We start from the raw sequence: 16,543 nt of genomic DNA, 5'->3' as shown, positions 1-16,543 counted from the left end.
TTGTCTTTGTTATAAACATGTATATTTCTTTTAATACGGAATTTCCTTTGAATAACAACAGGGTGCTTACATATGTATCATACTGACATTTTAACTTCACTGCGTTTCGTTCCGTTTCGCTAAATACTAATATCCACACAGATACTGGTACTTAGCGGAACGGAACGGAACCAGAGAATTTCGTCATGCTGGCAAAGCGGGACAACTCTATTTTCTACATTGACGTGTTGGTAAAAAAAAAGTAGATAAATAATGTATCCAAGTTCTTGAAGGAAAATTTGGATAGGTTTTTTTTCATAAATAATAAATCAATAATAAACGCATATCAATCATTCAATACAGTTTACCTAGTAACTACAGATGACGCAGCCTCTGAAAAACCAACACGACAAAATAATTATAAACTAGCTCTTACAGGCATTTTATTTTACAATTCTTTAATTGATACTGTGAAGAAATTTATGTTTAGCTATTAAAAAACATAATGTATCACAATAAAGTAGCATTTTGTTTTCATTTCTAATCCCCCCACAAGGTACCCCACAACTGGTTCCGTTCCGTTCCGTTTCGTTCCGCAAAGTACCAATAGCCATATTTTCAAACAAAGGTTCCGGAGTGTGTGGGAATACCCCCCGATATTGTATGCATACTTCTGTTGCTTCAGTCTTTAGATCAAACTTTTAAATTCTTCATTTATTTTAAAATGATTCATGTCTAAAGTGATATTAAACGTTTTGTTTTGATTCGAGGAGACGGTCCACAGTGACAGAAGGTCGGACAGTTTGCTGCACTGAGATATTCATGAATTCAAATAATTTCTGTAAACAATTCCTTTTCACTTTCAATACTCACTTTGTATATATATTATAGTATTTAGTTCTCGAGTTCATCAGGCTGGTCTGACTGTAAATGTATCTGTGTATTTGTGAAAAAACATAATTGTTCGGAAAACAGGAGGAATAACTCAACTAAAGGGAGGGAAAACAAACATATCCCACAATTTTAGAGTTGTTCCTTTTTGACCAGTGAGCTTCTGAGAACGGTATCGATAATTACATTGTAAAACATATTTTTTTCCTTATTTGTTTGTTTGTTTTTTTATATATATATAAAAGAAGAACAAAACAATATTTATTTGGTGAATGCATAATTATAAGATAGACCTGTAATCGGAATGTGTTACGTTTTTTTGTATGCAAAGATCCAATACACTGATAAATGATAATAAGTCGAGGAGCACGTTTTTTGTACAGGTCTCTGTATTTCAGAACGAAAATTACAACTGGCGCCTTGCGCATACTCAAACCAAGTATATGTAAAAAAATCAATATCTAAGGGGGATAACTCTTATAACAAAATTAGCAAGATAATGTTACATCTTCCCTTTTAACAAAGAAATAAAATTCACTTAATTCATGTACAATTCATCATATTACATTAAACAGAGTCAATTTGAAATCATAAGTGTCCAATGCTGTAGACAATGTTCTGATTCACAATGAACATATCAAAAATATTTTTGAGCATAAATATGCAATTAGTGTAGACTGATTTGATAATTAAGATAACAATTGATTGACAATTTGATTTCATAGAGGGAATAATTTTTTGTTTTACAACTCTACCAGACCTAGTTACATATGGTTTGGATTGCTCTGGAGGCTTAGGTGAGTTACCTGTATCAGGATTTTCTCCAGGATGTACATCATCACCAGAATTCAAAATTGGGGTATTGTCTGGCAAAGGCTCATGTTTGAAAACATCATACTGGGGAAGAGCAAGCTCTCCTGGCTGGGGAGCCTCATTTGTTTTAAGGAGAAATCTCCTGTTGCGCCTATACAAAGAACCAGCAGGTGTTTTGACCAAATAAGATCTGTTCCCATGTGGTTGCATTATAATGGCTGGGGACCATTTTTTATCATTTAGCTGAACCCTAACTGAATCACCAGCATTGAGAGGTCTAAGAGGATGAGCTGATCTGTCATGATAGAACTTTGATTTGTCATGGCTGACTTGTAGCTTTACCCTTATCTTATCTGTGTCATGATGAAAGGGTTTGAGACTTTCCTGAACAATAGGGATGTTAGACCTAAGTCTTCTGGACATTAATAGTTGTGATGGGGAAAGCCCTATGTCCAAAGGAGTAGTCCTGTATGTTAGAAGGGCCAAATTAATGTCTTGTCGGTCAGTCTTACACTTGGTAAGAATGCCCTTTATGGTTTGTACTGTCTTTTCAGCGAGACCGTTAGATCTAGGGTATCTTGGGCTTGAAAGTGACATGCTGAAAATTCCACTCCTCAGCAAATTCATAACTTGAATATTGTGGACCATTGTCTGAAATAAATTTTTCAGGTCTACCATGTCTTGCAAAGACTTCTTTGCATTTCGAGATGATGGTGGAACTGTGAGTATTGGTTAGTCTGAAAACTTCAAAATTCCTTCTGTAATAGTCAACAAATAGAACATAGTCCTTGTCATCCCAAAGAAAGAGATCTGAGGCAATTGTTTGCCAGGGGTATGAAGGAATTTCATGAAACTGCAAAGTTCCTTAGAGTTGGAATTCCTAAATTCTAAACAAACATTACACTTCAGTATTAGGTCTGTAATGTCTTTTGTAAGTCCTGGCCAGAAAACTATGTCACGAGCCCTTCTCAGGGTTTTTTCAACACCAGTATGTCCCACATGTAATATTTTTAAGAGCTCAGTCCTTAGGTCACAGGGAATGACAATTCTAAAACCCTTCATAAGGAGCCCATTCTCTACTGGCAATTCATCGCGGAAGTTCCAGTATTCCTTAATGGGTTTCGGGCAATCTCTGCGCGAATCTGGCCATCCTTCCAAAATATATTTGGTTAAGGTTTGAAACTGGGGGTCTGATTCTGTAGACAACCTAATCTGTTCTAGACGACGATCACTGACCTGTATGTTTTCATGAACCAAATGTACTTGAGCCTCAATGCCCTTGGAGAGCTCTGGCATTGTATAAGGTAAATACTTTCTAGAAAGGGTATCTGCTACAGGGATCTGTTTTCCTGGAACATGAACAAGCTTAAGGTTGTATCTCTGCAATTGCAGAATCATGCGCTGTAAGCGGGCAGGGGCATTAAGTATAGACTTCTGCATAATAGATACTAATGGCTTGTGGTCTGTTTGAACGCACACCTCACGCCCATATATGTAATGATGAAAATGTTTACACCCAAACAGAATGGCTAACATTTCCTTTTCTATTTGTGTATAGTTAATTTCTGATGGGGTAAGTGATTTAGAGGCATAAGAAACAGGCTTGCCTTCTTGTAAGAGAGTAGCTCCAAGACCAAATTTGGAGGCGTCGACTTGCAATACAGTATCTTTGTTAGGATCAAAATAAGCCAATACTGGTCCTGGTGACCTTGTTATTATGTCCTTGACCTTAATAAAAGACTCTTCTTGGGCTGGGTCCCAAACAAATTCAGACCTTTTTATCAACAATTGTCGCATGGGGCTAGTAATTTCAGCCAAGTTTGGTGCAAATTTGGATAGGTAGTTTACCATACCCAGCACTGTTTCAAGTTCGTTACGATTTTCAGGTGGTTTCACGTCTTTAACCGCAGAGACCTTTTTAGGATCTGGCTTGATGCCATCTGCAGAAATCAAGTGACCAAAGTATTCGACCTGCGACTGACCTACGTAGAGCTTCTCATCATTGAGCTTGATGCCCATTTCTCTTGTACGCTGTAGAGCAGCTTTCAAGTTGCTATCGTGTTCAGCACGGGTCTTACCGTACACAAGAATGTCGTCGACTATAGCAACAACACCTTTGAGGCCTGCATAACAATAGTCAATCTTGCGCTGAAATTCATCCTGCGCAGATTTAAGGCCAAAAGGTAACCTGAGGAAGCGATACCTACCGTAGGGGGTATTGAAAGTGGTAAGGTAGCTAAAATAGCTAGAGTAGCTTAATTGTCCAATAACCTGATCGTGCGTCAAGTTTGGTGAAATAACGTGCACCAGATAGCTCAGGTAAAATATCATTGAGAGTTTTAAGGAGGTAATGGGGTCGATGAATGACCTTGTTCAAATCCCTAGGGTCAAGACAAATTCGTAGAGCTCCAGATGGCTTCTCCACAACAACCATGGAGTTTACCCAACATGTGGGGGTATCGACCTTAGTGATGACCAGTAACTTCCATCCGGTCTAACTCAGTTTTTACCCTGTCACCCAAAGCTTGTGGTATTCTACGAGGGGGGTGGACAGCAGGTATAGCATTAGAATTTTCATGGACAGTACATTCCCCTGGAATTAACCCTAAACCTTCAAAGATATCCTTAAACTGTGTCAAAACAGTCTCCCTATCTCTAGTACACTGTCTGGAGTTGAGTCTGTTTTAGTCGAGTTTACTGTCACCGAATTAACAAATCTAACAAGTCCCATGTTCATACATGAAGAAAGTCCGAGGATAGGTGGGGCTTGCCTACCGTCAAGGTCAACAATATGAAATTGAGTGTGAAATATCTTGTCCCCAACCTTAAGAGCTACTTCACAAGAACCTAGTGTTCTAACGGGGAACCCTGCATAACCCGACAAATCAGATGATGGACTCAATTGATCAGCAATACCCAGTTGTTTATAAGTAGAAATTGGTATCACTTTAACTTGTGAGCCAGTGTCAAGCTTACATTTGACTGGTACATTATTTGGACCTAATGTGACATGTGTAAATGCTTGATTTTGTTCATACAAAATTAAACATCAGATTTGTTAAGAGCATGAACTACACTGATACAATCAACAAACAAATCAGTAAAATTGTCATTAGAGCTGTGTAAAGGATAATCTGCTCCAGTTGGCTCACGAACTTCATGAACTTTCTTGCTACGGCAAACTTTGGCGAAATGGTTCTGTTTATTGCAAAGCTTGCAAGTTTTCCCATATGCAGGACACCTTTCCGTTTTGTTATGTTTGTATCCACAGTTCGGACATACATGTACGGGTTTACTGGACGCATGGCTTGTGCTTGTGTCACTATACGGTCTTGGTACAGGTTGGCTGGTAAATATGGCAAGAAATTGGTACTGCGTTTTTAGGTTATACTTTTGTACCCTAGGGTACATCCTTATATAATGTATGGACAAAAGGTTAAAGAAAGGGTACGCTATATATTCCTGCTGAAAATGAAAGTAGATATTCTGTAAAAGTGCTTTTGTAAACTAAATTATAAAAACAAAGCTGAAGCACAAGGTACAGTGGTTACAAAGGGTACACTTGAGTACAGCTGGTTACAACACTATTATAAAGGGATACAAGGGTTCTGAAGTCTAGATTTTCTAAGTTAAAAAATCAAACAAGAAAGCTGAAGCACAGGGTACAGGGGTTACAAAGGGTACACTTGGGTACAGCTGGTTACAACACTATTATAAAGGGATACAAGGGTTTAGAAGTCTAGATTTTTCTAAGTTAAAAAATCAAACAAGAGAACTGAAGCACAGGGTACAGGGGTTACAAAGGGTACACTTGGGTACAGCTGGTTACAACACTATTATAAAGGGATACAAGGGTTTAGAAGTCTAGATTTGTCTAAGTTAAAAAATCAAACAAGAAAACTGAAGCACAGGGGTTACAAAGGGTACACTTGGGTACAGCTGGTTACAACACTATTATAAAGGGATACAAGGGTTTAGAAGTCTAGATTTTTCTAAGTTAAAAAATCAAACAAGAGAACTGAAGCACAGGGTACAGGGGTTACAAAGGGTACACTTGGGTACAGCTGGTTACAACATTATTATAAAGGGATACAAGGGTTTAGAAATCTAGTTTTTTCTAAGTTAAAAAATCAAACAAGAGAACTGAAGCACAGGGTACAGGGGTTAAAAGGGTACACTTGGGTACAGCTGGTTACAACACTATTATAAAGGGATACAAGGGCTTAGAAATCTAGGCACGGGGTACAGGGGTTACAAAGGGTACACTTGGATACAGCTGGCTACAACACTATTATAAAGGGATACAAGGGTTTAGAAGTCTAGATTTTTCTAAGTTAAAAAATCAAACAAGAGAACTGAAGCACAGGGTACAGGGGTTACAAAGGGTACACTTGGATACAGCTGGCTACAACACTATTATAAAGGGATAAAAGGGTTTAGAAGTCTAGATTTGTCTAAGTTAAAAAATCAAACAAGAGAACTGAAGCACAGGGTACAGGGGTTACAAAGGGTACACTTGGGTACAGCTGGTTACAACACTATTATAAAGGGATACAAGGGTTTAGAAGTCTAGATTTTTCTAAGTTAAAAAATCAAACAAGAGAACTGAAGCACAGGGTACAGGGGTTACAAAGGGTACACTTGGGTACAGCTGGTTACAACATTATTATAAAGGGATACAAGGGTTTAGAAATCTAGTTTTGTCTAAGTTAAAAAATCAAACAAGAGAACTGAAGCACAGGGTACAGGGGTTAAAAAGGGTACACTTGGGTACAGCTGGTTACAACACTATTATAAAGGGATACAAGGGTTTAGAAATCTAGGCACGGGGTACAGGGGTTACAAAGGGTACACTTGGATACAGCTGGCTACAACACTATTATAAAGGGATACAAGGGTTTAGAAGTCTAGATTTTTCTAAGTTAAAAAAATCAAACAAAAGAACTGAAGCACAGGGTACAGGGGTTACAAAGGGTACACTTGGATACAGCTGGCTACAACACTATTATAAAGGGATAAAAGGGTTTAGAAGTCTAGATTTGTCTAAGTTAAAATATCAAACAAGAGAACTGAAGCACAGGGTACAGGGGTTACAAAGGGTACACTTGGGTACAGCTGGTTACAACACTATTATAAAGGGATACAAGGGTTTAGAAGTCTAGATTTGTCTAAGTTAAAAAATCAAACAAGAGAACTGAAGCACAGGGTACAGGGGTTACAAAGGGTACACTTGGGTACAGCTGGTTACAACACTATTATAAAGGGATACAAGGGTTTAGAAATCTAGTTTTGTCTAAGTTAAAAAATCAAACAAGAGAACTGAAGCACAGGGTACAGGGGTTAAAAAGGGTACACTTGGGTACAGCTGGTTACAACACTATTATAAAGGGATACAAGGGTTTAGAAATCTAGGCACGGGGTACAGGGGTTACAAAGGGTACACTTGGGTACAGCTGGTTACAACATTATTATAAAGGGATACAAGGGTTTAGAATATCTAGGAAGGGAACTTCATGCCATTGCACGTTTATATGCATATCTAGCAAGGGGACTTCACGCCATTGCACATTTATTGAATATTTAGGTAAAGGACTTCACGCCATTGCATTTAAATATGAATATCTAGCAAGTTGACTTCACGCCATTGTGCGTTTATAGTCATATCTAGCACGCCATTGCACATTTATATGCATATCTAGCAAGGGGACTTCACGCCATTCCACGTTTATATGCATGTCTAGCGAGGGGACTTCACGCCATTGCACGTTTATATGCATATCTAGCAAGGGGATTTCACACCATTGCATTTAAATATGGATATCTGGCAAGGTGACTTCACGCCATTGCATTTAAATATGAATATCTAGCAAGGAGACTTCACTTCATTGCACGTTTATATGAATATCTAGCAAAGGGACTTCACTCCATTGCATTTTAATATGAATATCTAGCAAGGGGACTTCACGCCATTGCATTTAAATATGAATATCTAGCAAGGGGACTTCACACCATTGCATTTAAATATGAATATCTAGCAAGGAGACCTCACGCCATTGCACGTTTATATTCATATCTAGCAAGGGGAATTCACGCCATTGCACGTTTGTAAGCAACACTAGCAAGGGGACTTCACTCCATTGCATTTAAATATGAATATCTAGCAAGGTGATTTCACGCCATTGCATTTAAATATGAATATCTAGCAAGGGGACTTCACGCCATTGCACCTTTATATGAATATCTAGGCAGGGGACTTCAAGCCATTGCAAGTTTATATGCATATCTAGCAAGGGACTTGACGCCATTGCATTTAAATATGAATATCTAGCAAGGAGACTTCACACCATTGAACGTTTATATGCATATCTAGCAAGGGGACTTCACGCCATTGCACGTTTATATGCATATCTAGCAAGGGGACTTCACGCCATTGCACATTTATATGAATATCTAGGTAATGGACTTCACGCCATTGCATTTAAATATGAATATCTAGCAAGTTGACTTCACGCCATTGTGCGTTTATAGTCATATCTAGCACGCCATTGCACATTTATATGCATATCTAGCAAGGGGACTTCACGCCATTGCATATAAAATATGAATATCTAGCAAGGGGACTTCAAGCCAATGCACGTTTATATGAATATCTAGGCAGGGGACTTCACGCCATTGCACATTTCTATGCATATCAAGCAAGGGGACTTCACACCATGGCATTGAAATATGAATATCTAGCAAGGGGACTTCACGCCATTGCACGTTTATATGAATATCTAGGCAGGGGACTTCACGCCATTGCACATTTCTATGCATATCAAGCAAGGGGACTTCACACCATGGCATTGAAATATGAATATCTAGCAAGGGGACTTCACGCCATTGCACGTTTATATGAATATCTAGGCAGGGGACTTCACGCCATTGCACATTTATATGCATATCTAGCAAGGGGACTTCACACCATGGCATTTAAATATGAATATCTAGCAAGGGAACTTCACGCCATTGCACGTTTATATGAATATCTAGGCAGGGGACTTCACGCCATTGCACATTTATAAGCATATCTAGCAAGGGGACTTCACGCCATGGCATTTGAATATGAATATCTAGCAAGGTGACCTCACGCCATTGAATGTTTATATGCATATCTAGCAAGGGGACTTCACGCCATTGCATATAAAATATGAATATCTAGAAAGGTGATTCACGCCATTGCACGTTTATATGAATATATAGCAAGGGGACGTCTTACCATTGCACGTTTATATGCATATCTTGCAAGGTGACTTCACGCCATTGCATTTAAATATGAATATCTAGCAAGGGGACTTCACGCCATGGCATTTAAATATGAATATCTAGCAAGGGAACTTCACGCCATTGCACGTTTATATGAATATCTAGCGAGAGGACTTCACGCCATTGCATTTAAATATGCATATCTAGCAAGGGGACTTCACACCATGGCATTTAAATATGAATATCTAGCAAGGGGACTTCACGCCATTGCACGTTCATATGAATATCTAGGCAGGGGACTTCACGCCATTGCACATTTATAAGCATATCTAGGCAGAGGACTTCACGCCATTGCATTTAAATATGAAAATCTAGCAAGGGGACTTCAAGCCATTGCTCGTTTATATGCATATCTAGCAAGGGGACTTCACGCCATTGCACCTTTATATGCATATCTAGCAGGGGACTTGACGCCATTGCGTGATTTTATGAGTTCCGGTCTGTCTAGATGTCTGTCCGTCCTTCAGTCTGTCTTTCTGTCTTTTACACTTTTGTTTCCGCGCGATCTCCAAAGACGTCTTTGAAATTGTTCAATGAAAATTTATACCACATCTGACCTAAGGAAGATTCCTCTTGATTTTGAGGTCAAAAATCAAGATCGTAAATTCATACATTCTCTTTGTGTGTATTACCTTCGTTTCCGAACGATTATATCTCAAGAAGCTTTTGAGGTATTGCAATAAAATTTTATATCTTAACTCCCTATGGCCCGCTCGCCCCTCTCAATTCCCCCCCCCCCCCCTCTTTTTTCATTTTTTTCCAAAAGTAAATTGGAAATTTGTTTGCATCAATCACACTCAAAGTTTCAGAGTTACTCCCCGTTTGTATTAAATGTAGCATGTGGAGAGTTATTACATATAATACAGGTTGTCGACAGACTTTATACTCTAATTACATCTATTAGAACTGTTTAGTAAAGGCTAACTTATATACCATGTGTTGCGTAAAATATTCACAATGTCGAACGTGAATATAAACATGTACATATGTGACCTGCTGTTTGGATTTAATTTGCACGAGTATCAAGCGCCTCAGTATGATTCTGGCTTTGCTTGTGAGTGTCCCGTGTTCAAATTTTCGCCCCGTTCTATTTCCGCCCCTTTCGCCCTACTCACAGGTGGGCGAATTTAAAACGAGGCGAATTCAAGAAACACAGTATAATTTCTTAAACAGAACTGTGATTGAGCGAATTTAAAACGAGACAAAATTATTTGCAAGTGTGAATGGGCGAAAATAACACGGGGCGAAAATAACCCTGTATACAGTATGTCAATTGAGAATGCAAGAAATTGCATGGATATGTACGTGTGCTAAATTCTGGTCAGACGCAATGCTAGAGTAACATCGGTAGTTCTCATTTAAATAATCTGGAATTCACAAAATACGAGTATGTGCATAAATTTTCCATTAAGTAAGACTGATTTGCTATTCCTTATTTGGCTATAACTTTGTTTCTTTTCTTCGGAGAAATATCTTTGAATGTGATACTTATAGTTCAAGCAACGCCTACCAGTATCCCGTATACAATGAATAAACAAAACGCGGGGTAGCTCTCATTTAATATTTTAGTATTATTAATTTAAGATGCATGATAAAATGAACATAATAAACAGTGATCAATATAAATCAAGAAAACTTTCAACAAAATAAAGCGTGAAATGCGCATAAATCATGGACACCCCCCGAAATTCCAGTGGTAAGATCAGGTGCCTAGGAGGGGTAAGCGTCCCCGGTAGACCGGTCTCACCCACCATGAGTTTTGTATTGTTCAGGTAGACGGAACATCCCGTAGTGTATTGTCTAAACGAGGTTGTTGAAACCTCTCTAACATTAACTTATCTGTCAGTAGCCTGACTAGGATTAAAAATTGATCGTACTCAGAGCATGCTCTTGAGAATCGAATAAGTTGGGAGATATAAACACCATATGCAGATGATTGTGGAATATTACTTTATACATGTTTATGAATAGGGAAAGTTGACGGTAGACAACCTGAAGTCATCTCTTTTGTCATACATGGAAGTAAGTTGTTAGTTGTTCCTTATCGTCTATAGTCAGTAATTTTATCTCTGAATTCATAACAAGCCGACATATGAATGGAAGGTACTACCGTAAGTCTCTTTTCATTGGCAAGAACTTAATTGTTGCGTAAATTACGAAAGACTTATTGAATTACAATTATCTTTTCATTTTGTTTAATAAAATTTGCCGGTATTTTAATAATTTATGTTGTATTTTTCGGAGCCCAGGATTGAATTTTGTTGCAAAAACAATGGAGATCTCTTGTTTTTTAATACTGTGTCCTTCTTGTTATAACCAAGGATTTTTTTTTTATATTTTGATTTTTTAGACCCGCACTTTTTCAAGAAAGTGCGGGTACTGTAGTAATTATGCCCCCGCAATCGAAGATTCGTGGGTATATAGTTTTTGCCCTCTCCTTCCGTCTGTCTGTCTGTCTGTCTGTCTGTCTGTCTGTTAGTCTGTTTGTCCACAAAAACTTTAACCTTGCCCATAAATTTTGATTGGTTGAGGCTATGGCTTTCATATTTCACACGTGTAATCCTTGTTACAAGACCTTTCTTTGGGTACCATCAAATTTGGCTTTTTGACCTTGACCTTGGAGTCTGACCCAGTTTTGCAAAATTTTCCCAACTTTAACCTTGGCCAAAACTTTTGAACAGTTGGTGCTGGGGCTTTCATACTTCACATATGTAATCCTTGTGACGAGACCTTCCATTGGATACAAAATTTTGACTCTCTCGCATTGACCTTGGACTTTGACCTACTTTAAAAAAACTTTAACCTTGACCATAACTTTTGAACATTTAAGGCTAGGGCTTTCATATACCTTGACTCTTTGACCTTGGAGTTAGACCTACTTTTATTGGCCATAACTTTTGAACAGTTAGGGCTAGGGCTTTCATACTTCACATATGTAAAACTTGTGACAAGACCTTTCTTAAGATACCAACAATTTTGACCCTTTCACCTTGACCTTGCAGTTTGACCTACTTTTAAAAAACTTTCACCTTACCCATATTTTTCGAACAGTTAGGACTAGGGCTTTCGTACTTCACATATGTAATTCTTGTGACAAGACCTTGCTTTAGATACCAATACCTTTGACTCTTTGACCTTGACCTTGGAGTTTGACCTACTTTTAAAAAACTTCAACCTTGGCCATAACTTTTGAACAGTTAGGGATAGGGCTTTCATACTTCACATATGTAATACTTGTAACAAGACCTTCCTTTAGATAGCAACAACTTTGGCCTTGGAGTTTGACCTACTTTTAAAAAAATTTAACCTTGGCGATAACTTCTGTACGGTTAGGGCTAGGGCTTTCATACTTCACATATGTAATCCTTGTGACAAGACCTTCCTTTAGATAGCAACAACTTTGACCTTGACCTTGGAGTTTGACCCACTTTAAAAAAAAACTTTAACCTTGGCCATAACTTCTGAACAGGTGGTGCTAGGGCTTTCATATTTCACAAGTGCATGTCTTGTAAGAAGACCTATTTCACAAGTGCATTTCTTGTGAGAAGACCTTACTTTGGGTACCAACATATCTGATTTGCATTTGAGAAAGTTCAACCTTCGCTACAAATTGCCATACGGGGGCATCAGTGTTTCACAAACACATCTTGTTTTATTTTGTTGTTACCCTGGTCCGTCCGTCTGTGACACTTTCTTCATTTTCAAACTCCTCTTTTATTTTAAGCAGTTACCAATAAATCTTTTTCAAATATGATAAGTGGTGTCTGTAGATGCGCAATAAGACTTCGGAATTTCCATTTTCACCCTGGGGGTAAAATGGGGGTAAAAAAAGACATTTTTCTTTAAAAAAAAAAACCTCTAGTTCCCAGAACTAGAACTAGTGGCGTATCTGAGCTAAATAAAAATAATAATACGAGATTGAGTGTAGATATACATGATATGTTATTTACGTTCAAATTAAACTTTTAACTAATTTTGAACTTGAAAAACCCCACGTTTTTTTAGATAAATTGACTTTAAACTTTGTCTGTAATTTAAATGTGGAGTCGGTAAATAAATTGGTTATTGTTTGAAACACGATTGATCTAAATTGTATTACAGTGTATCTGCAGAAAAGTCCTATCTTGTTTTAAAGTAATAAAACAAATAGAAAGATCTTTTTAATTTTGGTTATCTGAATTGATCCAAAATACGCCATATATAGTTTTAAATCCCCTTGACCTAAGAATACTTTGAGGCAATTTTGTTTGATTGTTTGTTTGTTTGTATGTTGTTAACGTCCCTCTCGAGAATTTTTCACTCATATGGAGACGCCACCACTTGCCGGTGGAGAACTGCAAATTTTGTCCTATACTCGGCACTAACGGCCATTGAGCAGTGAGGGATCTTTTTCGTGCCAGCACCTACTGCGACAGGGGACCTCGATTTATATGGTCTCATCCGAAGGACCGGTCTCCACGTCCCACAGTGGGATTCGAACCCGCGTCGTTAGGATCAACTCCTTACTTGGCGACTCTAGAGCAGACGCTCTAACCACTGCGCCACGCGGGCGACGCAATTTTGTTTGATTTGACCCAGCAGTTCTTCAAAAGATGATATTGTAACGACAAAGACAACAACAATGACAGAAATAATTTTTATCAGAAAAGTTCACATGAGCCTTCAGCAAAGACGAGCTAAAACCAAAAGGGGGTTTGATGGGTTTTTTTTTTTGGGGGGGGGGGGTAGGGATGACCCTAGAGTATTTGCCCAACATAATACTCAATACACAGCTCTTCCTAAAATTTTGGATGCATAGGATAAGTATATGTTTGAAATCTTTTCTCAAGTACCATGAAATTTGGTACTAAGACCGAAGAACATAAACTGGCAAGATTGCAAATATGCTGCTTACGCCATTTCCATCTGTTGCAGTCAAAACCTTTGATGATAGACAATAAATTGGGCGGGAACAATTCGATGCGGGCTTCTGAAAAAAAAAAACAACAATGGATTGAAATTCAAGTTCGAAATTTATTTTCGATCCACCTCAGCTACTCTCATACGCACAGTGTAAGTGATTAATCCAGAAGACAAATAATGTCTATTTCGGAACAGTTTGAAAATTATTTAAATCAGAGTTTTCTGTCCGATATTTAAAAAAAAATACTATTAAGAAGACAACGATTCGATTCCGGAAGGGGGCTAGGTCTTGGAAATAAACTTTAAAAGTTTTCGAGTTTGGACACACACCCCTCCCATGAAAATGTGTCCATGCCCAGTTTGTGCCATTCAGTAGACATATTTTTCTGACAAGTCGTCAATAGGATCTCACAAGTCCTCATAATTATCTGACAAGTTGACATAAATACACGAAAAGTCAACATATTTATCAGACAAGTTAACAAAACATCCGACAAGTTGACATAATTATTTGACAAGTCGACTAAACATCTAACAAGTTGACTTGTCAGAAAATTATATCGTCTTGTCAGATATTGTATCAAGTAGATGCCAGTTAGTGGCATTAACAAGCTTAAATATCAAGACTAAGTGTCTAGTCACGAGGATCATTATCTTACAAGTCAACACAATTATCTTACAATTTGAGAAAAATATCTTACAAGTCGACGTATAGATCTGACCAGTCGACATAATTATCTGACAAGTGGTGGCAGATATATGCCACCATAATCTGGAGACTAGAGTTGGAGGCAACTAGTTTGCGTTTTAGTCATTTTGGCTTAACAGCCTTAAAATGCTTAATACTTTTTGATTAAACCTAATCACAATCTAGAAACTTGAAGTTTGATCCAGGTAGGGCCAAGGGAATAAATATCCTGGACAAGGATTTAACAGAAAGAGGTTTTCCGACTTTGATTTTCAATAAAAATTAGTACAAGGTCACTGCACACCCTCCAACCCATGAATGCTCCATGAGTGAAATATGAGCCAATGCGAGACAAAAGTAGAGAAAATATGCTTTGGACAAGGAATTTACAAAGAAAGGTTTCTTTGACCTTGAGCTATGGTCTAGAAAGTTTATTCAAGTTCACTGCACACCCTTACCGTGAAGCACTCTTGGGTGACGTTTGGTTCTGACTGAGGCAAATTGAAGAAAATATGTTCTGGACAAGTATTTTTTTATGCAGAGAGATTTTCTGACCTTCAGCTTTCATTTAGAAAATCGATTCAAGGTCATTACACACCCTCTACCCAAGGACACTCAATGGATGAAGTACGAGCCCAACTGAGCCAAGAGTAGAGAAAATATGACCTCTTTTTGTAAGCTAGTCCATAAATCATTTAAATCCATTGAATACATGATGCAAGTTTTTTCTTAACACCACAAAATAGCTTGCATATGAAATAATCCATCTTTTAAGTAACACAGACACCCACTAGAATTCAAAGAGCATCGTAGAACTAGTACCATTGCTGTAATTCGGGAAGGGTGCTTGTAGTTGCAGCAGATCTGTAGCTCGCTGGTCTGAAAAAATTAGGATGGACGACCAGAGTCTCTGGTTGCCCATCCTAAATGTTTTTCATTTTTTTTTCAGACCAGCGAGCTACAGATGTGCAGCTAGGGTGCTTATAACTTTAAGAGGTTGCAAAAACACCATCTAGAAATTTACCCAAGAGGGATAGTTGAGGCAAATATGACCGGAAAACAAATTATTCTAAGAGGTGCATTTGGGTGAGATCAATTAGAGTCACTTTTTTTTTTTAAAAAATGACGTTTTTGCGTCTAAAATTTTTCAATTTCATCATAAATTTTCACACACTAAAAAGTATTTTTTGCTGTTTTGCAACAACATGAACAGATTTATCAATTAACCAGACATAAACTTTTATAAACGGAAAAATATTTCTGAAAAATCTTTCTTAAAAAGAGTTCTTTAATTTCGGACTGGTAATGATTTTTTTATTGAAATACTAACACCAGAGGCCTATTGCCTATATTCTCACCTGTGCAGTTTTTGGTCATTTGAATGCATGAATATGTTTTATGTATGTAATGTAGATTATAAACTATTGAGGTTTCTTCACTATCCAGATAAAGGGAAGAGTACATTTAGAGGCAACACATTTCTATGCGGGTATTACTTTCTTATGACAGGATCTAATTTCATTTTTACTAGCACCTATTTTTTAGATTCAAATATAAACATATAAATGTGCAATGGCGTGAAGTCCCCTTGCTAGATATTCATATTTAAATGCCATGGCGTGAAGTCCCCTTGCTAGATATGCTTATAAATGTGCAATGGCGTGAAGTCCCCTGCCTAGATATTCATATAAACGTGCAATGGCGTGAAGCCCCCTTGCTAGATATTCATATTTAAATGCCATGGTGTGAAGTCCCCTTGCTAGATATGCTTATAAATGTGCAATGGCGTGAAGTCCCCTGCTTAGATATTCATATAAAGGTGCAATGGCGTGAAGTCCCCTGCCTAGATATTCATATAAACGTGCAATGGCGTGAAGCCCCCTTGCTAGATATTCATATTTAAATGCCATGGTGTGAAGTCCCCTTGCTAGATATGCATATAAATGTGCAATGGCGTGAAGTCCC

General features: G+C 37.9%; 1 protein-coding gene across 1 annotated transcript in view; it reads right to left on the bottom strand.

Annotated features, from left to right (window-relative positions):
- LOC133187428 (cytosolic 10-formyltetrahydrofolate dehydrogenase-like) overlaps nt 1–16,543 on the bottom strand; it is a 393,706-nt gene that overhangs the window by 230,257 nt on the left and 146,906 nt on the right. The gene's annotated exons all lie outside the window — the stretch shown is intronic.

Source organism: Saccostrea echinata, unplaced genomic scaffold (genome assembly GCF_033153115.1).
Source record: "Saccostrea echinata isolate AGI-Se365-2 ecotype Australia unplaced genomic scaffold, CSIRO_AGI_Sech_v1 ptg000015l, whole genome shotgun sequence".
Taxonomy (NCBI): domain Eukaryota; kingdom Metazoa; phylum Mollusca; class Bivalvia; order Ostreida; family Ostreidae; genus Saccostrea; species Saccostrea echinata.
Note: the sequence above shows the minus strand (reverse complement) of the source record. Positions and strands in the feature narration are given on the sequence as shown.